At 35.6% G+C, this 24,655-nt stretch overlaps 2 protein-coding genes across 4 annotated transcripts in view; both read left to right on the top strand.

Annotated features, from left to right (window-relative positions):
- Positions 1-24,655, top strand: part of LOC311290897 (uncharacterized protein) — an 88,128-nt gene that overhangs the window by 13,943 nt on the left and 49,530 nt on the right. The gene's annotated exons all lie outside the window — the stretch shown is intronic.
- LOC311290895 (interferon-induced very large GTPase 1-like) overlaps positions 4,506-24,655 on the top strand; it is a 31,995-nt gene continuing 11,845 nt past the window's right edge. The window contains exon 1 of the mRNA XM_084409638.1: positions 4,506-4,880. The gene's annotated coding sequence lies outside the window, so the exon portion shown is untranslated. The remainder of the gene's footprint in view (positions 4,881-24,655) is intronic.

Raw genomic sequence — 24,655 nt, forward strand, 5'->3', positions numbered from 1 at the left:
GAGGATTTCCAGTCAGGATTTAGACCGTACCATAGTACTGAGACTGCTCTCGTTAGAGTCACATTGATTTGCTCCTATCATCCGATCGTGGTTGTATCTCGCTATTAGTGTTACTCGATCTTAGTGCTGCGTTTGACACCATCGACCACAACGTTCTTTTAAATAGATTAGAACATTATGTTGGCATTACGGGAAATGCACTAGCATGGTTTAAATCATACTTATCTGACTGTTATCAGTTTGTAGCAGTAAATGATGAGATGTCTCATCGATCACAAGTTCAGTATGGCGTACCACAAGGCTCAGTACTAGGACCGCTGCTGTTCACTCTGTACATGCTACCATTAGGAGATATCATTAGGAAACATGGCATTAGCTTTCACTGTTATGACGATACTCAGCTCTATATTTCCTCAAAACCTAACGAAACTTATCAATTCACAAAATTAACGGAATGCATAGCGGATATAAAAAAATTGGATGACTCGTAATTTCCTACTTCTAAATTCTGAAAAAACAGAGTTTCTAATTATTGGACAAAAAACTTCCTCACGTAATAACCTAGAATACTGTCTAACACTTGATGGCTGCTCTGTTAAGTCTTCGTCGTCGGTTATGAACCTGGGTGTGCTCTTTGATACCAATCTTTCATTTGAAAGTCACGTGTCTAGTATCTGTAAAACTGCATTTTTCCATCTTAAAAATATATCTAAATTACGCCATATGCTCTCATTGACAAATGCAGAACAATTAGTTCATGCGTTCATGACCTCAAGGCTAGATTATTGTAATGCTCTACTGGGTGGTTGCCCTGCACGCTTAATAAATAAACTACAGCTAGTTCAAAACGCAGCAGCTCGAGTTCTTACTAGAACCAGGAAGTATGACCATATTAGCCCGGTTCTGTCAAAACTGCACTGGCTCCCTATTAAACATCGCATACATTTTAAAATATTGCTGATTACTTACAAAGCACTAAATGGTTTAGCCACAGTACTTGAGCGAGCTCTTAACGCATTATAGTCCGTCACGTCTATTGCGATCTCAAAATTCCGGCCAGTTGATAATACCTAGAATATCAAAATCGACTGCTGGCGGTAGATCCTTCTCCTATTTAGCACCAAAACTCTGGAACAGTCTTCCTACCATTGTCCGGGAAGCAGACACACTCTGTCAGTTCAAAGCCAGATTAAAGACACATCTCTTTGACCTAGCATTCACATAATACATTATAGACTTCTATAATTTAATGTTAGGCTGCATAGATTAGGGCTGCGTTTCCCAAAAGCATCGTAAGCCTAAGTTGATCGTAAAAATGATCGTACGACTGATCTTAATATTAAGGTCTGTTCCCCAAAAGCATCGTAGCTTAAGTAGCACTTGAAAATCTTCGTAGATCTACGAGTGCTCTGGAGTAATCGTACATCCTCAAGTTCATCGTAAGAAGACAGATTTATGAGGACACCTGCAGGACAAACGGCAGATTACACCTTTAACTTTATTCAAATGTAGCCTATGTGATTATAATATAAGGTTTTGATTGTACTTTATTGTACACTTTATTACTCTTTTTTTGTTGTTGGTTAAATTAATGTATAAATTAAATAATTAAAAAGGTCAGAAAACAAAACAAAAAAATAGAAATAATTCAATAATTTAATATAATAATAATAATTTAATAATTTTAATCAAAATTAAATGAATGAAAATAAATAAATAAAAGAAATCCTTTAAATCTGCTAAAAATTACATCTTTGTTTCGCTCTATCTCCTCTAAAAGGACATTAATTTAATCTTTTTGAAAGGTATCTTTTCGTCTTTTTTTTTTTTTTTTTTTTTTTTTTTTTTTGTCAGTGCCTCCGCCTGTAGGTGCTTTATATAAACTTGTCTTGATTGCTAATCCACAACAGATGACAATTATTTGGTTAAACGTTCAGAATACGATTCCATATAAGGTTATGTTTCAGCACTTCGCGAATGGACAGCGACTCTTAAGTAGCACGTAGAGCGCGTTCTCGCGCGTTCATGTTAAGTGCATTTTTGGGAAACGCTCGTGGAATTGCTGCGAGCGTTCGTAACTTTGCACGTAGAAAGCGCTCTTAAGAGCTAAGATACATCGTTATCGGGAAACCCGGCCCAGGTCAGCCGGAACCGGGAACACTTCCCATAAATCCTGATGTACTCGTTACATCATGAGAAGAATGGCATCTACGCTAATTTTAGTGTCTGTGTTTATCCCGAGGTTTTCCTGCAGCCTGCTGGATCCAGGCCGTATCCAGATCTGACGAAGGACCTTCGCCTGGACCGATGACAACGCAGTGCTGAAGTGCCAACTAGTCACTCCCTATGGAGGATCCCACTACCACTCTACAGATAAAGCGTTGTCGGGAAAATTCGTTTCGCGTTCCTACCCCAAAGCAACAAAATAAAAAATAAAATTCTTTATCAAAATTTATAAGGAAAGACAAGTACTTTGTTTAGGCTTGGCTTGTAGGGAATTCCAAACCTGCGTATTTTCAAATGCACATTACTATAGAACCCATTCTAAATGCGCATGTGAACGCCATCAGCGTTTCTCACAGGTTCGCGTTTAAAGTCTTTGTAGAGGGAATGGTGTCGTCTTAGCGGCCCCTGATTTAATAACAAATGATCGTTCCGACGGAAGCAAATCAATCAAAACTAACTTTAGATGGAAAATAACTTAACTCTGCTATAAAGCCAAAACAATCTCTGTTACCTTAAATTATACGCTTATCTCTGTGAAGCTGCTTTGAAACAATCTACGTTGTTAAAAGCGCTATATAAATGAAGATAAGTTGACTTGACTTGACTTGACTCAAAGAGCGCTTGATTTGAATTAGTTTACAACAAAGATGACTGCCGCTGGAGAATTGAGATTTCACGAGTTCACACTTACAAATAAGTCAGATAGAATAAATGCGTATATGAGATTTTACGAGTTCACACAAATAAGTCAGATAGAATAAATGCGTATATGAGATTTTACGAGTTCACACAAATAAGTCAGATAGAATAAATGCGTATATGACGTGCTGTCCGAGGAGAGGGCTGTGGGCTCGGTAGCCATATAGCCCAGGGTTCACCAATCTCGGTCCTGGAGGGCCGCTGTCCTGCAGAGTTTAGCTCCAACCCAGCTAACAATTTTTGGTTCCCATAACGTTAGTTTTTGGTACCCAGAACATTCTCAGAATGTTAGTTTATGGTTCCCAGAACGTTATTTTTTATGGTAACCACCCAGCAACGTTCTGGGAACGTTATTTTATTGTTACATAAAAATAAAACCAAAAAAGAACGTTTCCCTTACGTAAGTATTTGGTTCCCAAAAAAATAACCAAAAAATAACATTAGGGGAACGTTCTGTGTTAACTGGGAACCAGCTCCAACACACCTGTTTAAAAGTTTCTAGTATGCCTAGTGAGACCTTGATTAGCTGGTTCAGGTGTGTTTAATTGGGGTTGGAGCTAAACTCTGCAGGACATCGGCCCTCCAGGATCGAGATTGGTGAACCCTACTTTAGCCGAACTTTGTTTATGAAACATCATGTGTAGATTTCGCCATCGCGTCTGTTATAGAAGATATCCACAGCGCATTCATTTTAAAGGAGGAACAGAGAGCTGCGACTGCGACATTTTGTTGGTTGAAAATATGAACGAAGAACATGCGTCATTTACTCCGTTGCTCTGACTAGAATATGAGTATGACGAAGTCAGGCTAATTAACTGAGTTAAATGAAATCGAATATATCGTCCTGTGGAATCATTCATTCACAGACAGCTTACGAAGATGTTCAACTAATAAAGATCTTCATCGCTGGCAAAAATATGATGCATTTGAAGATTTGCTCTCACTTGACTGTATCCTACTGTAACGTTAGGTCCACGGCCACTTCATCCAACGCTCTTGATGTTCAATCTTCCTGTTACGATTCCGAGTCGAGTGTGAATTGAAATCACTTCAGACGATTCAGTGCGTGCAGGAACTGAACAGGGGTGCGTTTCCAGATAACGATGGATCTTAGCAAAAAAAAGAGAAGCAGATAAGTGATAAGTCAAAGTCAGTGAAAAACACGTTCATGTCTGTCATCTGCCGTGCACTCAACAGAAGAATGAGCCGCTGCTCCTCTCAGCCATTCACTGAACAGGGTAGATGCACGCAGCTAGAGAGAGTGACGGCAGGGAGAAAGCAAGAGCTCGCACTCGCAGGACTGACAACATTTGGAGGTTACTGAGGTTTGTCCAAAAAGTCGTTAGATTTGTCACTAGTCGCTTTTTTGGAAAAAATGTGCTAAAGGGGCCTGAAAAGCCGCTAAAAATAGCGACAAAGTCTTGTCATTAGTCTGTGTATTTAAGCCCTCATGTTTGCCATGTGTCTACTGTTATGTAAGTTAATGTCTTTATTTTTAGTTTTCATGTCATGTTTTTGTTTCATGTTTGGTTTTGTTAAATAAACTGCACTTGGGTTCTTTACAACTTGTCCCCTTAGACTGGTCAGGATGGAAAACAGAAACTTGAAAACACGTAAAATGAAATATGACAACAAGTTTTTCAACATTTAATTCAAATAACTTTTCTATCACTGTCACATATATAATTAAAAACAAGCATTATTATTAACATAAACACATAAAAAGACAGAAATAAAAAAAGAAAAATGTACATACAAGAGTTAACCTCAGCTCAAATCAGCTGACACTAAAACACTTTCACTTTCTTTCTTCCGTCACATGAATAAAAAAATAAATAAACAAGACAACAGCATTCCACGTCACAACCTTATAAATAGAGACAGCAGCCAGAGAACATTCATTTGCGGCTCCTAACCGAATTGAAGATACAGAGAGGGAAGACTTCCACACTCAGGTTTGACTTCATTACTCATTATTACCAGTATTACTCATTCATTACTGTGTGTGTGTGTATATAAATAGTGGGTCATATATCCAATGCTTTTTGAAAACTTAAGGCTTCTTCATAAAACGAGTCGGACATCATCACATTTTTGTATAGGCCTACATTTGTATTTATTTACATTAGTAAGCTACAGGACATCGTCTTTCAAAACATGACCTGCGCTGCGCGAAAGAGAGAGAAAAAATTAATGCGTCATATATATATATATATATATACACACACACACACACACACACACACACACATATATATATATATATATAATATTATATATATATATATATATATATATATATATATATATATATATATAAAGAGTTCAGATGCAAAAGCCATATATTTAAGTTCAGTAATTTCACTTAAATGACAATTAATAGATCATTTGCATTGCCATTTAAGTGAAATTACTGAACTTAAATATACGAGCTTGATAAAAATGATCATTCTAGAAGAAAATTTCAGATGGCACTTAGAGGCTTTTGCATCTGAACTCTTCATATATACCGCATGGGCGTCGGTTTGGTTTGAAATGTGCTGGGTACAATGACGCATTCAAACCGACGCCCATGTATATATATATATATATATACAGTAACAGTCAAAAGTTTGGAAACATTACTATTTTTAATGTTTTTGAAAGAAGTCTCTTATGCTCATCAAGCCTGCAGTTAAAAAAAAAAGTAATATTATGAAATATTATTACAATTTAAAATAATGGTTCTCTTTTTTAATATACTTTAAAATGTCATTTATTTTTGTGATGCAAAGCTGAATTTTCATCAGCAAGTACTCCAGTCTTTGGTGTCTTATGATCCTTCAGAAATCATTCTAATATGATGATTTATGATCAATGTTGGAAACAGTTGTGCTGCTTAATATTTTTTTTTATAACCTGAGATACTTTTTTCAGGATTATTTGATGAATAAAAAGTTAAAAAGAACTGTATTTATTTAGAATAGAAATCTTTTGTAACAATATACACTACCGTTCAAAAGTTTGGGAACAATAACTATTTTTTTTTTAAGAAATTAGTACTTTAATTCAACAAGGATGCGTTAAATTGATAAAAGGTGATGGTAACGATTTATATTGTTAGAAATGTTTTTATTTTGAATAAATGCTGTTTTTATGAATAAATGCTGTTAACGTTTTACTCATCAATGAATCCTGAAACAAGTATTCCAAAAAAATATATTAAACAGCACAACTGTTTCCATCATTGATAATAACTGAGTATCAAATCATCATATTAGAATGATTTCTGAAGGATCATAAGACACCAAAGACTGGAGTACTTGCTGATGAAAATTCAGCTTTGCATCACAAAAATAAATTACATTTTAAAATATATTAAAAAGAGAACCATTATTTTAAATTGTAATAATATTTCATAATATTACTGTTTTTTTTTTTTTTTGTTTTTTTTTAACTGCAGGCTTGATGAGCATAAGATACTTCTTTCAAAAACATTAAAAATAGTAATGTTTCCAAACTTTTGACTGGTACTGTATATATATATATATATATATATATATATATATATATATATATATATATATATATATATATATATATATATATATATATTTATTTATTATGTACATAGCCTATATATATATATACATGGGCGTCGGTTTGAATGCGTCATTGTACCCAGCACATATAGCCTATAGCCTATATACCGCATGGGCGTCGGTTTGAATGCGTCATTGTACCCAGCACATATAGACTATAGCCTATATACCGCATGGGCGTCGGTTTGAATGCGTCATTGTACCCAGCACATATAGACTATAGCCTATATACCGCATGGGCGTCGGTTTGAATGCGTCATTGTACCCAGCACATATAGCCTATAGCCTATATACCGCATGGGCGTCGGTTTGAATGCGTCATTGTACCCAGCACATATAGCCTATAGCCTATATACAGCATGGGCGTCGGTTTGAATGCGTCATTGTACCCAGCACATATAGACTATAGCCTATATACCGCATGGGCGTCGGTTTGAATGCGTCATTGCACCCAGCACATATAGCCTATAGCCTATATACCGCATGGGCGTCGGTTTGAATGCGTCATTGTACCCAGCACATATAGACTATAGCCTATATACCGCATGGGCGTCGGTTTGAATGCGTCATTGTACCCAGCACATATAGACTATAGCCTATATACCGCATGGGCGTCGGTTTGAATGCGTCATTGTACCCAGCACATATAGACTATAGCCTATATACCGCATGGGCGTCGGTTTGAATGCGTCATTGTACCCAGCACATATAGACTATAGCCTATATACCGCATGGGCGTCGGTTTGAATGCGTCATTGCACCCATCACATATAGACTATATATACCGCATGGGCGTCGGTTTGAATGCGTCATTGCACCCAGCACATATAGACTATAGCCTATATACCGCATGGGCGTCGGTTTGAATGCGTCATTGTACCCAGCACATATAGACTATAGCCTATATACAGCATGGGCGTCGGTTTGAATGCGTCATTGCACCCAGCACATATAGACTATAGCCTATATACCGCATGGGCGTCGGTTTGAATGCGTCATTGTACCCAGCACATATAGACTATAGCCTATATACCGCATGGGCGTCGGTTTGAATGCGTCATTGCACCCAGCACATATAGACTATAGCCTATATACCGCATGGGCGTCGGTTTGAATGCGTCATTGCACCCAGCACATATAGACTATAGCCTATATACCGCATGGGCGTCGGTTTGAATGCGTCATTGTACCCAGCACATATAGACTATAGCCTATATACCGCATGGGCGTCGGTTTGAATGCGTCATTGCACCCAGCACATATAGACTATAGCCTATATACCGCATGGGCGTCGGTTTGAATGCGTCATTGTACCCAGCACATATAGACTATAGCCTATATACCGCATGGGCGTCGGTTTGAATGCGTCATTGCACCCAGCACATATAGACTATAGCCTATATACCGCATGGGCGTCGGTTTGAATGCGTCATTGCACCCAGCACATATAGACTATAGCCTATATACCGCATGGGCGTCGGTTTGAATGCGTCATTGTACCCAGCACATATAGACTATAGCCTATATACCGCATGGGCGTCGGTTTGAATGCGTCATTGTACCCAGCACATATAGACTATAGCCTATATACCGCATGGGCGTCGGTTTGAATGCGTCATTGCACCCAGCACATATAGACTATAGCCTATATACCGCATGGGCGTCGGTTTGAATGCGTCATTGCACCCAGCACATATAGACTATAGCCTATATACCGCATGGGCGTCGGTTTGAATGCGTCATTGCACCCAGCACATATAGACTATAGCCTATATACCGCATGGGCGTCGGTTTGAATGCGTCATTGCACCCAGCACATATAGACTATAGCCTATATACCGCATGGGCGTCGGTTTGAATGCGTCATTGCACCCAGCACATATAGACTATAGCCTATATACCGCATGGGCGTCGGTTTGAATGCGTCATTGCACCCAGCACAGGGGCGCCGCCAGGAATTTTGGGCCCCATGACAAAAAAATCTAATTGGGCCCCCTCCGCGCAGCTGTTGTCACCACATCTCTAGGACCTAACTGTCCCATCAAAAGCTTTACATAACCCTAATCAAAGGCTTGCAACTGTTTTGCTTCTTGTAGTTCAATACTAGTACTAGCACAATATTTTATGCTGTGTAAATGCAAGTCTGCATACAGTATGCAGTTCACTATTTGATACAAGATTAAAAGCCAACATAAAAATGTCCTTAAGGCAATCCTTTACAGTCTCAATGTATTTTTATTGTAAAATTAATGACAGATTTAAAAAAAAGAAGAAAAAACTAAACATATATTAACTTTTTAATTAAAATAAACTAACATCATCATATCAAAACAATGAAAACAGCAGATTTTTTAACTTAACTGCACATATAGGCTATGCCAACAACAAAATAAAGTTGACGTGTAAAACGGAATTTCCACACCAGGGTTATTATAGTGCTACAAAACAGATCAAGTGATCACTAAATCAATAGGTTTTGAGGTTTGGAATGATGGGAATAATAAAGTCTGTATCTATAGATGTCATTTAATGGCCAAAATTCAGTCTAAATGAACGCATCAAACTGGATTATTTTAATATTGTCTGTAACACACGCAGGTTGAGGTAAGCTACTCATTGTTTCTAACTGCATCCAGTACAGACAGGAGGTTGTTGTTGTTTTATGTCATAATGGTCATTATGTGAGAAAATAATTTGTGTTTGATTTCTGTCATTAATACATTTTCATTTTCTTTTTTTGTTATGGTAAAAAGAGCAAGAGAGACAGTCAGGGAACCCCACACAGACTCCCTGGAATGATGCTAAGTCATTACCACAGTGTTGCTCACCTTCTTCACTGGGACAGGGAGGGGGGGTAGTTATGGGGAGACTGGGGTGCTGCTGACTCGTCTGTTGTTAAGTCTGCAGGGGCATGGACAATGATTTAATATGAATATCTTGCTAAACGTTTCCCTGCACTGATTAAATGTTGATGAAATGTAGGCTAACACTAGCTAGCTTATTTCACTATGTATGGACAACAGGTTAATACCACGCACAGACTAAAGGCTACCCACCTTTCTTGGTGAAAAACTGGGTTACAGATTGACACCCTTTCTTTTGTCTTTCCTTTTTTGAAAACCAGATTTTCTTTTACTATGCAACATTGTGGTCTCTGTGTTGCTGACGCATCGCATCGACTAAAGCCTGTTTTATGCTTCTGCGTCGAACTGCCGCCGTAGCTACGTCGTAGGCTGTGTGTAGCGCGCGTACCCTACGGCGTACCCTGACGTGCACCTCTCCAAAAATGTAACAACGCGTCAATTCTACGCGGACACAAGCGCTGTGATTGGTCTGCCAGAACCCCTCCCTCGGGGTTTCACACGCTTCCTAGGTACGCGTCAACGCGGACAACGACACAGAAGTATAAATTAAAACCAACACGTTGCCTACGGCGTATAGGCTCCGGCGTATGTCCGACGCAGAAGTATAATGAGGCCTTAACTGTCTGCAACTACAACTAAAGGCCTATTTATACTTCTGCGTCGAACTGCCGCCGTAGCTACGTCGTAGGCTGTGTGTAGCGCGTGTACCCTACGGCGTACCCTGACGTGCACCTCTCCAAAAATGTAACAACGCGTCAATTCTATGCGGACACAAGCGCTGTGATTGGTCTGCCAGAACCCCTCCCTCGGGGTTTCACATGCTCCCTAGGTGCGCGTCAACACGGACAACGACACAGAAGTATAAATTAAAACCAACACGTTGCTTACGGCGTATAGGCTCCGGCGTAGGTCCGACGCAGAAGTATAATGAGGCCTTAACTAAACACAAACACCGCGCACGCTAACGCAGGACCAAACCATTTCATGCAGATACAGGGGGGTGGTCGGTCAAAATGAAAGTTTACTTTTTGATCAATGGGGATATTTAACTTTTATTGCCAAAATAAGTAAAATCAAAGACATCATTCATTGTATAATTATTTGAAATATACTTAATGATGATGATTTGTATAGTGTATAATATATATATTTTTTTAAATTAGTTTTTACTTATTTGTTGGGGCCCCTGTCAGTCAGGGGCCCTTGGAATCGTCCTAACTTTTCCCCCCTATACGGCGCCCATGACCCAGCACATATAAGGCTTGTTCGACTTCATGCAGCTCTGTGCAGACCGATCGGCGGCTGACTTGAAGCAGTGCATGCCGGTTAGAAATTTTGTCCGACTTGATCCAGCGCCGACGCCACGTGACTGTGACGTATGCCATCAAAGTACCGCGAGACCGATTCGAGAGTAGCCGGAGAACTCAGCCAGCGCAGCTTCTCAAGAGCGACTGCACTGGGCTGCAGGAGCTCTGATGACGACACAGCTGTTCCACGATTGGCCAAATCCATTGCATGACAACGATCACATGTGTTGCGTGTTTATTCAAACACCTTTAGTTCCTCTAAAGCGCACAAATCAGTTTTTTATAACAGTAAACACTCTTTTCATGTAGTTGTGATGTTATATTGTGTCATGTTTATCAAAGTAAAACTGATTAAAAAACGTAGACTCCACTTCATTGATAGTAGCTTATGTTGAACTTTATTCTTGTTCAAACAGACGCTGTGTGAAGCAGGACATACATAAAGTATTGAATGAAAATGTCTCTGAAACATTATTTGGCAAATATTGCATTTATTTCACTTCAGCTGTGGTAAAGTATGCAAACACCACGTGAGCGGTCACTACGGGAACCAGAAAGTGTCCGACTTCACATCTCCGTTTGCAGCTCCTCCCCGCCTGCACGCGGCTACTCTCGCCGATCGGATACATCCAGCCGCAGCCGATGTCGAACACACCTATAGCCTATAGCCTATATACCGCATGGGCGTCGGTTTGAATGCGTCATTGCACCCAGCACATATAGCCTATAGCCTATATACCGCATGGGCGTCGGTTTGGTTTGAAATGTGCGCGAAAGAGAAAAAAAAATGAATGCGTCATTGTACCCAGCACATTTCAAACCAAACCGACGCCCATGCCCACTTTGAAAAGTGCTGGGTGCAATGACGCATTCAAACCGACGCCCATGGCTGGGTATATATATATATATATATATATATATATATATATATATATATATATATATATATATATATATATATATATATATACACGAGTATATATGAATTCGTTTTGAACGAATCGGTTGACTCAAATATTCAATGATCAATCCATAAACATCTGTCTCAATCAGGAATGACTCAGTCATTTGAACGAATCGTTTGAACGAATGAATCATTGACTCGCTCATTAAGACGGCCGTCTGGCGACACCTATTGGCGGTTTAGTGTTATGTTTAAAAGTATCATTCTTATATATACATGGGCGTCTGTTTGAATGCGTCATTGTACCCAGCACTTTTCAAACCAAACCGACGCCCATGCGGTATCCCAGCTAGCAGGGAACGTTCTCAGAACTTTCGCTAACATTCCCTACAAGTTTGGTTAATGTTCTAAAGAAAACATTTGAATGTAATGTTTACCGAACATTTTAAGGATGTTTTCTCATTTAAAAAAATGTTCCTATAACGTTATATGAAAACTAAGATATAACATTTTAACTGCAACATTCAAAAGATGTTTTGGGAATGTTTCTGAAATAACAAGTTGTACTATGATCTCAAAATATCATTGTCCCTATGTTTCATTATAACAAAAGAAGAACGTTCTCTCTGTCACGTTAGGAAAACGTTTTGAGGATATCATTGAGAGATGAGATGTTGAATGTTCTTTATAAAACGTTATTTTAATGTGACGAGTTAACAAAATTATAACATTTTATTTGCAACATTTTGAGAATATTTTGGGAATGTTGTTAAAGTTAAAGTTTGTACAATGATCTCAATATAACATTGTCCCAATGTTTCATAAAAACAAAAGAAGAACATTCTCTCTGTCACATTTGTAGAATATTTTGAGGATATCATTGAGAGATGAGATGTTGAATGTTCTTTATAAAACGTTCTTCTAATGTGACAAGTTAACACAATTAGAACATTTTACTTGCAACATTTTGAGCATATTTTGGGAATGTTGTTAAAGTTAAAGTTTGTACAATGATCTCAATATAACATTGTCCCAATGTTTCATAAAAACAAAAGAGGAACATTTTCTCTGTCACATTAGGAAAATGTTTTGAGGATATCATTGAGAGATGAGAGGTTGAATGTTCTTTATAAAACGTTATTTTAATGTGACGAGTTAACAAAATTATAACATTTTATTTGCAACATTTTGAGAATATTTTGGGAATGTTGTTAAAGTTAAAGTTTGTACAATGATCTCAATATAACATTGTCCCAATGTTTCATAAAAACAAAAGAAGAACATTCTCTCTGTCACATTAGGAAAATGTTTTGAGGATATCATTGAGAGATGAGAGGTTGAATGTTCTTTATAAAACGTTATTTTAATGTGACGAGTTAACACTATTAGAACATTTTACTTGCAACATTTTGAGCATATTTTGGGAATGTTGTTAATGTTAAAGTTTGTACAATAATCTCAAAATAACGTTGTCTTAATGTTTTGTCATAACAAAAGAAGAACGTTCTCTCTGTCACGTTAGGAAAATGTTTTGAGGATATCATTGAGAGATGAGATGTTTATTGTTCTTTATAAAATGTTCTTCTAATGTGACGAGTTAACACAATTAGAACATTCTACTTGCAACATTTTGAGCATATTTTGGGAATGTTGTTAAAGTTAAAGTTTGGACAATGATCTTAAAATAACATTGTCCCAATGTTTCATGATAACAAAAGAAGAGCATTCTACTTGCAACATTTTGAGGATATTTTGGGAATGTTATTGAAGTTAAAGTTTGTACAATGATCTCAATATAACATTGTCCCAATGTTTCATAAAACCAAAAGAAGAACATTCTCTCTGTCACATTAGGAAAATGTTTTGAGGATATCATTGAGAGATGAGAGGTTGAATGTTCTTTATAAAACGTTATTTTAATGTGACGAGTTAACACTATTAGAACATTTTACTTGCAACATTTTGAGCATATTTTGGGAATGTTGTTAATGTTAAAGTTTGTACAATAATCTCAAAATAACGTTGTCTTAATGTTTTGTCATAACAAAAGAAGAACGTTCTCTCTGTCACATTAGGAAAATGTTTTGAGGATATCATTGAGAGATGAGATGTTTATTGTTCTTTATAAAACGTTCTTTTAATGTGACGAGTTAACACAATTAGAACATTTTACTTGCAACATTTTGAGCATATTTTGGGAATGTTGCTAAAGTTAAAGTTTGTACAATGATCTCAATATAACATTGTCCCAATGTTTCATGATAACAAAAGAAGAACATTCTACTTGCAACATTTTGAGGATATTTTGGGAATGTTGTTAAAGTTAAAGTTTGTACAATGATCTCAATATAACATTGTCCCAATGTTTTGTCATAACAAAAGAAGAACATTCTCTCTGTCACATTAGGAAAATGTTTTGAGGATATCATTGAGAGATGAGATGTTGAATGTTCTTTATAAAACGTTCTTGTAATGTTATGTGTTAACACAATTAGAACATTTTAATTGCAACATTTTAAGGATGTTTTGAGGATGTTGTTGAGATAACAGATTATATAATGTTCTCAGTAAAACATTGGCACAATGTTCCATAATAACAGAGGAGGAACATTATCAAATCAACGTTCGTAAAATGTTTTGAGGATATCACTGAGACCTGAGATGATGAGTGTTTTTAAAAAAAATTCTTGTAATGTGACGTGTTAACAACACTAGAACATTTTAAATGTAACATTTAGCAATCAAACTACACAATTATTGTTAAATTGAGCTTGCTGGTCAGACAGCAGGCCAACAGGGTTCACGATGGAACATATGGTGCATTTAAGTCCTCCTGGGAAGTTTGTATTCATGAGGTTTTACAATTTTGTTTAATGTTTTAAATTAATGAAGCCACTGTAAACTTTATCATCACATATTATACTGTTACATATTAATGCTATCATATTTTGTGCAGGCATTAGCTTACTTCATTGTCACTGCTAAATACCTAAGTATAGTGGTATCCCACAATGTTTCCCACTGACACACCCCTAACTCTTCAAGATCAGGGTTAAAGAAAATCCTGAGCTTCCTACTCATATTCTCATCATTGTGGTGGCGTTCAACTTGTAAATACGATCTTTATGACATGACTTGAATGCACCAATAGCTCTAGCTTAATTAGGGACAATCCATACAAACACTCTTTGCTAAAATACATTACAGACTGTCACAGTAAGAAGTTATTCGTCCTGTATCAACGCTAAAGGCCTAACCACTGCAGTCAACACCTTGGAGTATCCATGCTGTTAAATAAAAGTCTGTAGACAAGGGTTAGGGTTAGGGTTAACCTTAACCCTTAATTTCTAACCCAGACCCGGTTTCACAGAGTTTAGATTAAGCCAGGATTAGGCCTTAGTGCATTTAATTAGCTTTTAAAAATGTGCCTTAGAAAAAAGAAAAAGAAACATTACTGGTGTGCATCTTGAGACAAAACAATGGCACTGACATATTTTAAGATATGTCAGTGCAAGTTGCTTTCAGGTAAAACAGCTCAAACGTGCATTTTTGTCTGGGACTACAGGCTTAAACCTTGCCTGTGAAACCCGGGGTATATGTTGCAACTTGTATAGAATTATGCCAATGTTACCAAAGTGTTGTGTTGGACAGAGGATTTACCCTAAACCAACAGGTTGTGTAACTGTGCCACACAGGGTGAAAAGCAAGTTGACATTATTAGGCATAAGAGTGTTTCTAAAGGAAAGGTCAATATTTTGTTAAAGTGCAAAAGGATCATTATGGGTCACATGAATGTAACTCTAATGTTACCATGATACCAATCCATTAGTTTTTCATGTAGGTAGGTATACAGAATTGTATATGAATAGCCTACATATGCAATGTTTGCTCTGTTTAATATATAATATGTTTGCTCTTTTAAACTGCTGTTTGGCAGAGCAGTGGTAAATATATGTTGTTATACATGGTATATATTATTTGTGTAATTTATTATTATTATTTATATGTTATTGTAAGTTTATTTTTTTTTTATCATGCACTGCAATGAAGACACCATTTAACCAATTGATTAAATATAACAGCCAGCTTACAAATACAACTAAATAAATAGCCGTGCACATTTTTTTCATATTCTTTCTTTTAAAACATGTAATCTTTTCCTGTAATTGCAATGTTACCACATTATTGGCTGTCTCTTCGAGTTGTTTTGAGCATGATTGGCTATTCAGACTGTCATCCAGGAATCTGGCCAATGGCAGCTATGCGCGCCTTTTACTGGTCAAGTTTGAAGTTTGAATATTCGTCTGTTAGAGTGAGAGTGTGTGTGTGTGTGCGCGCTGCTGCTGCTCGGGAGGATCTTCAGTACTAGCCTCCTTCGGTTCTGTGGCTTTTACATTGTTTAAAACATGGATTATTTTGCATCGTACTGTTACATTTTTATTTTGAGCGAGTTGCGGGATGTAAATGGACAACGAATTTTAACAACGTAGCCTACGTGTAACGGACATATTGCAATCTGCGGAAGGTAAATAACTTTATTTTATATAAAAATACATTCTGCTACATCAAAATATAGTGTGTTAAATTGAGAAGCTAATTTTAAATGCGACTAGAGCAATATCGATATTATGTCAATGTTTCAGGCTGCATGTGTAACGTTAGGCTAAATATTGTCAGCTAAGTTAGTTTTTGATAAAAATAAATATAAATAAACCTCAGCATAGTCTGAGCTTTACAATGAGTGAACTGAGAACATTGTGTCTTTATACAGAGAGGAACTCGAACCACACTATGAAAACTAGGCTTTTGAATGATCGCGGGATATCGGCCTAACGTTACCGTCAAAATGATGAGTCATCATCATAATATGTTTTTGAGCTGGTGAGTAAAAAATTTGCAAGCTTTTTATGTCTCTTTTAGTAAGTAAATACAAATAGCTAATAATATTGCTGTATGTGTGTGTTTCCCATTATCCAGGAATTTTGGGAATAAATTATCCAGCCACATGATCTTCAGTTGCGGTGAGTATTGTCATAGTAAAATACACGTGAAATAGAGGCAGAACATGTAAACTCTGCTCAAAGGCACACTGGTCCAAACCCTCCAGTCAAAATTGTACCTGTCTTCTTGATATGATTTTTTATGGGCCTAGCTGACCCAAACATAAATGTCCTTTCAAAATGAAATTATTTTCAAACCTGTATGACTTCTGTGAAACACAAGAATGTTGGGAATAAAACAACATTGGAACCCATTTTATGGAAACAAATGTTCCCAATGTTTCATGATAACAAAAGAAGAACATTCTACTTGCAACATTTTGAGCATATTTTGGGAATGTTGCTAAAGTTAAAGTTGTACAATGATCTCAATATAACATTGTCCCAATGTTTCATGATAACAAAAGAAGAACATTCTCTCTGTCACGTTAGGGAAATGTTTTGAGGATATCATTGAGAGATGAGATGTTGAATGTTCTTCATAAAACGTTCTTCTAATGTGACAAGTTAACACAATTAGAACATTTTACTTGCAACATTTTGAAAAAATAAAATAAAATAAACCTCAGCATAGGAGCTTTACAATGAGGGAACTGAGAACATTGTGTCTTTATACATAACATAAATGTCCTTTCAAAATGAAATTATTTTCAAACCTGTATGACTTACTTCTCTGAAACACAAGAATGTTGGGAATTAAACAACATTGGAACCCATTTTATGAAAAAAAACAAAACAAAACAGTGAAGTCATTTCTCAAGATATCTTAATTAAGGTTATACAAAATAAATTCATACAGTTTTGGAACAACATGGAGTACCGGTAAATAACGATAGAGAGTCTATTTTTTGGATGAGCTGTTCTTTTTAGGACATGTTCCCAGGGTCCTTTGCTAAATTAACCATGGTTTTTATTATAGTAAAGTGTAGAAACAATATTTTTATGGTGGATTGATTACAATAATTTATTACCATTTAGTTAGTGTTGCAAAACCATGGTTAATGTTAGTAAGGGTTCTCCAGATTTATATAGCCTAACACTTAAGGAAAACATAAAAAATGGTCCTATGTCACCCAGATCAATAGTCTGTTAACACACATTAACACACTTTTTACATTTTCTTAAGATCAAGCATTGGACCAATGTTTACGGAGCAGAACAGGCACCAACAGAGAAACAAGTCCATCACTAGTAAGTATCCACTGCATTTTATAAAACCGTAGTCAATTTTAAACGCACAATGCACTCCAAAATAAAAATGATCTATTTTTTTCTGCCTCGTGCCAGATTTATATCTGTCCCAGATTTATATCTGACTTTCTTTCCACAGAGATTTTTAGAAAAATTATCATTAAAGAGAATCATATAAAGAGAAATGTGGGAGGAGCTTGAATTTATTGCCTAGCCCTGTTTGTTTGAACCGCGAGAGCCGTCAAAGCTTATGCTACTCCTATGTCATGCACCGACAAGAGCCTTTTATAGTCAACATGTCGGACGCAAGCAACTTGCAGTTTTGCCCCCACCAACAACGCATAGTATTGCATACAACGGTGCGTCGCGTATCAAAAACTGGGACGACACATTTTTCTACTCATAGACGCATATGGCGGCCGAAGTGTAGTGATGCGTAGCCTTGCAGGCTCATATGCGTATCGATGCGTTGACTAACTCTTTGGGCGTAATTTGACTTGCATATGGCTGTCTGCTGGAAGCTAGTTATTTAAGTCGATAAAATTATAAATATGGTAGGGCTGGGGGAATTAACACGTTAATCTTCGCGATTAATTTGAGATGCTTAACGAGTTTATAAAAAAAATGCAATTAACGCAGCACTTTTTTTGCCTCATTTTAATGACTTCCTGTTGCGGAAAAGGCTGCAAAATATGCCGTCCCGCCCCTCCGTGTTTGGCGATCAGGTTTTATTCTCGCGCAGCTTTCATGACCGGGTCTTTTCCGCTCCGCGCTCTCCATTCCGTGTGTGTGTGTCGGCGCACTGACACACACACACAACACTGAGCAAACATTGAGCTCTTTGCTCAATGTTCTGCTCCGTGTTTGCGCTGCGCGTTCTGCTCTGTCGTTAACGGCCCAAACGCTCCAATCATGTACCGATCATGCACTGGAAAAGAAAAGTCAAATAACGTGAAATTTCTCAGTAGTAGACTTCTGTGAAATAGCCCTACTGAGCTGGTATAGTCATGCTGACAACAATGGTAAAATTACCTGCTCTGATCACATGCTCTTGTAATAATAGCTTTGTAGGACTATGTTTTATTTTGATAATTAGAAAAAAATATATAATAATAAATTGTTAAATTTATTATGTTGATTGATTATTGAAAATAATAATATATTGATATATTGATGTTTAATATTATTTTAATACAGGGCTATTTTCTGTTCCTTTTTTTCCTTTTTGTTGTTTAATTAGGTTATTCTAAGTTTAAATATTGATGATTACAAGCTTGGGGGAAATGCAATTAATTGCATGTAATTACAGCAAATTGTGTAAATAATCAGTTACTTTTTTTAATCGATTCCCAGCCCTAAAATATAAAATATGGATATGTTTCTTACACAAACGCATCACTTCGCTTCACCTTTCGCCTTTATTAACCTGCCAGAGCCGTGTGGAGTACTTTTATCATGGATGGATGCATTTTTATGGACTTGTCAAAAAAATCCCACAGGGAGCTACAGAATAAGAAATCTTTGAAGTCCACTTTTTTACTGTCTGTTTCCATCAGTAAAATTACAGTTGTTTTTTTTCTCTCAGAATTGTGAGGCAAGAACACACAATTGCAAGAAAATATCAGAATTGTGAGCTGTCTTTTTTACTCCCCTCAGAATTCACCCTTCGAGGGAGTTTGATTGACAGGTATTTTTTACATTTTTATTTTACCAAAAATATTTTTTTCTAAAAAAATTACACAAATTAAACGTTGAGACTTTGTTTCAACTTTCATATCAAAAGTAACCTGCTCTGTCTTGTCTCTGCGTTTAAACGTTTCAGCGTTTTTTCTGTGATCCGCAATGTATTTTTCATTGCGTGACAACATGATGTGTGGCGTGAGAGCGCCATGGCTTGTTGGACATAGCAACAGTAACTAAAGGGGGCGGGTCTTTGCAAATTGCATTAACCATGGCTGCCTGTTAATTATCACTGGACTACTTCGCTCTCGCATCTCCCAAAAGTATATATTTTTTTTTTTTCTTGATTCCATTTGAATGGTTTAATTAAATTGCTATAACCAATTATTTAAAATGTAATGATTTAAGCAAAACGTTCTTCAAAGGTTAAACCAAACTTTTATTTGACGGATTGCCGTGTAGACCTTTGAGTTTCTCTGTGTTTTATGATATGATGATAGTTTTTCTCAAATGAAGCTAAAATGCTGCTGAAGTGACTCTCAGAGCGGCTGTGTTGATGAAGTGCATTAATGTTCTCATATAGAAACGACAGCAAAAAAAAATAAGCCAGAATTGCTTTTTTTTCTCAGGTTTTACTAATTTATCCTGTGATTCTGACTTTCAAACGGCCAATTGCGAGTTTATATCTCGCACTTCTGAGAAAAAAAAGTTTGAATTGTGATTCGCAATTACCTTTTTTAAAAATTGTATTCCATGGCGGAAACAAGCTTTCATATGCACAGACAGTAGCTCACATTTAACATGCAGATTGTGCGCACACAGAAACCTACTGAAGCACAAAAAGTTAGTGTCAACACTGTCCTGTGATTTCTCAATAAGAAACAGAAGTTATAGCATATTTTTCTTTCTGCTTTTGAAGTAACTAAAACTTACAGCTTAGCTAATAGCAAAGAGACGATTCACAGGTATGATTAAATCACACTAGAAATTGTTCTATCTCAAATGCAGTACTACTTTATCTGTATCTGATTTAAAACAAGCAGAAATCTGTAAGAAATGTAACAATCCATAGACAATATAACTGATGAAAATGAGCTGTTACATCAGAGCAAAAGCATCGTGGGCAGTGCTGTGACATGCTGCAGCTGTGCTCAAGGCTACCTGAGTTCGAGGTTCACACTTCTCAAGCCAAGTTTGTAGTTTGTTAAAATAATTTAGCCTCTAGTTGTGTTATTAAAGGGATACTCCACTTTTTTTGGAAATAGGCTCATTTTACAACTCCCCCAGAGTTAAACAGTTGAGTTTTACCGTTTTCGAATCCATTCAGCCGAGTTTCTGATATTTGGAAGAATATCAGTATTGAGACAGTTTCTGGTCTCATTGACTTCCATAGTAGGAAAAAATATATACTATGGAAGTCAATGAGACCAGAAACTGTCTGGTTACTGACATTCTTCTAAATATCAGAAACTCGGCTGAATGGATTAGAAAACGGTAAAACTCAACTGTTTAACTCTGGGGGAGTTATAAAATGAGCCTATTTCCAAAAAAAGTGGAGTATCCCTTTAACATGTATATAATGGATTAAGTATATGTTTTAAATTACAGAAACAAAATAGATACTCATAAGGTATCATATTTATACTTTTAAATAAACTAATCTAATTAATTTCTGATTAATAATTAGGCTGGCTAATTTTGAAAGTTTTCAAAGTCAATATTGCTTGTGATCTTAATATGTAATATGTATTTGTATTATTTTTGTTTACACTGTTGCATGATCTTCTTTTATAGGCTATGAGGAAAAACTCTACCATGCACACTGAGAATGGAGCTCAATTCTGCTAACTGGGATAGCAGCTGAAAAAGAAGAAGAGAAGAACAGTAGAACACCTATTAATGCAGATGACTTTATTCTTTTTCTGCAAGAACCAAGACAACCAAATACTGATGATGAGCGCTCTGAGCAAACAGCAGTCAAGACGTGTGATTGCACATTGGACTTTACTGAGTTCTTCATTTAATGTTGGGCATCTACTGTACGCAGAACTTCTAATAATTTATGTGAATGCCATTCATAAACCTGTTAGATTTTTGTTTTATTTTAGAGATTAATAAAATTGTATGTTTTAACAAGCTAAGCATTTTTTATGTTTAAGAGAACATTTTGGGAACAAAAATAAAACTTCCCACTAAAAAATTTATAAGAATGTTAAGTAGTATTTTTAAGAGTATTTTTAGAGAATGTTATCCTAACTTTTAGAAGAACGTTCTAAGAATAAAAATAAAACTTCCTGCTAAAAACTTTATAAGAATAAAGGGATAATGTTCTAAAAATGTTATGATTAAACATTTATAGAAGGTCATCATCACGAAACATTTTTAGAGTGTTCTTAGAGAATGTTATTCTACCTTTTAGGAGAAATAATGTTCTAACAATATTATTATTAAACATTTTTATAATGTTGTAAAAAAAAATGTTATCTGAACTTTTAAAAGAACATTCTGGGAACAAAAATAAAAACACCCCCTGAAAACTTTCTAAGAACGTTAGAGAATAATGTTGTAAGAATGGTACACCTAAACATTTTAATAATGTTTTTAAATAATGTTATCCGAACATTTAAAAGAACATTCTGGGAACAAAAATAAAACTATCCGCTTACAACATTATAAGAACGTTAGAGAATAATGTTATAAGAATGTTATTACTAAACATTTTAATAATGTTTTTAGAAAATGTTCTCTAAACATTTAAAAAAACATTCTGGGAACAAAAATAAAATTACCCGCTGAAAACGTTCTATGAACATTAGAGAATAATGTTATAAGAACGTTATTACTAAACATTTTAATAATGTTTTTAAAAAAATGTTATCCGAACATTTATAAGAACATTCTGGGAACAAAAATAAAACTACACGCTAAAAACATTATAAGAACGTCAGAGAATAATGTTATAAAAATGTTACTACTAAACATTTTAATAATGTTTTTAGAAAATGTTCTCTGAACATTTAAAAAAACATTCTGGGAACACAAATAAAACTAGCCGCTGAAAACGTTCTGAGAAAATTAGAGAATAATGTTAAAAGAATGTTACTACTAAACATTTTAATAATGTTTTTAAAGAATGTTCTCCAAACTTTTAAAAGAACATTCTGGGAACAAAACTAAAACTAGCCGCTGAAAACTTTCTAAGAACGTTAGAGAATAATGTTAAAAGAATGTTACTACTAAACATTTTAATAATGTTTTTAAAGAATGTTCTCCAAACTTTTAAAAGAACATTCTGGGAACAAAACTAAAACTAGCCGCTGAAAACTTTCTAAGAACGTTAGAGAATAATGTTAAAAGAATGTTACTACTAAACATTTTAATAATGTTTTTAAAGAATGTTCTCCAAACTTTTAAAAGAACATTCTGAGAACAAAACTAAAACTAGCCGCTGAAAACATTTATAGAACAATACATGCTAATGTTCTTAGAACATTTTTAGAACAAAAAATTTCTAGCTGGGATATGTGCTGGGTACAATGACGCATTCAAACAGACGCCCATGTATATATATATATATATATATATATATATATATATATATATCTATAAATTACAGAAACGTCTGTCTGTCTGTCTGTCTGTCTGTCTGTCTGTGTGTCTGTCTGTCTGTCTGTCTGTGTGTCTGTTAACCGCATATCTCTCGAACCGTTAGTCCGATGGATTTCAAACTTGACAGGTGTCTCGCTACGGTCACGAGTAAGTGCAGTGCCAAGTTTGACGTTGTTTGGATGAGAAATGCTAAAGATATCGTTAAATATATCATTTTTAAAAGGTTGTGGTTTAAAAATAAACAGAGAGTTGTATCGGTCAAAGAAGCCCCAAGAAGGTTGTGGTTTAAAAATAAACATTCTGACAATCTGTCAGCTACACTGTTTACTTATGAATATTAAATTCTGACAATCTGTCAGCTACACTGTTTACTTATGAATATTAGAGTTTGGTTCCAAAACTTGATAAATCCATTTTGATTCTTTTGAGTAAAAATGTGTTTTCTTTACCAAGAAAGTGACAAGATGAAAACCACTATTTTCTGTTTCAAACTTTCACATAGCATCTTTAGGTTATAATAACATAAAAAATTTCAAATCCAGATTTTGATTTTCAAAGATTTATTATAAAAACGGATTATTTTCCCCAAAAATGCAATAAATTCATGACACTTTTTTTTTTTTTCAAAATGCAATTAATCAATTGAATCAATAAAAAAGTTATTTTTTTATCATATTGAAACTGTTGAAATCAGCCATCGCTAAGAAATATCTCCTGAACTTTTTTGATGGCGATCAGCTCACAAAAACTGATTTTGCACGGGCATCAGCCTATTCACAAACTGTTTGCTCAAGCATAAGCGTTTTCTCGGAGTTCACTTTGTGCTTTCTACCATGCACATATAAAAATGTCACTGAACTTTTGCTGTGTAATTGTAACAATGAGCACTCAAACACATCAAACCAACAATTAGGCTACTAAAAACACTCAAAAACTGATTTTGCATGGGCATTTTGCACTAGTAAAAAATAAAAATAAAAATCTGCCTGCCTCTATGGGAATTTAACATAGGGGTGTCCAAACTTATGCACCCTGTATTTTAAGGAAGAACATTTATTTATTTACGATACATTATTCATTCACAAAGAAAATTGGTGTCCTTAAAGGTTGGATTTTTCCTATTTTTTTAAATTAAGGCATTAAGTTCAGTTTCCAAAAGATGATTTTTTATACCTCTTTTTAGTCAACTTTAGTATGGGTGTCTAAACTTATGCATAGCACTGTATATATATATATATATATATATATATATATATATATATATATATATATATATATATATGATATACATATTATATATATCAGAAAAAGATTATGCATGTAATAATACATGTTTTAAAACTTTTTTCAGTGTAAATTTGGCGTAATTACTGTAACTGTCAGGATCTTCACCTACAAAGTACTGTTATTTTTACAGCTTTCACTGTAAAAAATCATCCGGTAATTGATCTGTAAAATGCTAGCAGCACAGTTGCACTAAATTAAAAGTCAAGTTAATTTGTTTAATTTGCAGGTGAACAGTTTGATTTAGTTGGGCTCTTGTCTTGACCTTTAATTTTATTACATTAGCTTTTTTGTCTGCCGTAAAGTGTTT

Source organism: Rutilus rutilus, assembly GCF_951802725.1.
Source record: "Rutilus rutilus genome assembly, chromosome: 5".
NCBI lineage: Eukaryota > Metazoa > Chordata > Actinopteri > Cypriniformes > Leuciscidae > Rutilus > Rutilus rutilus.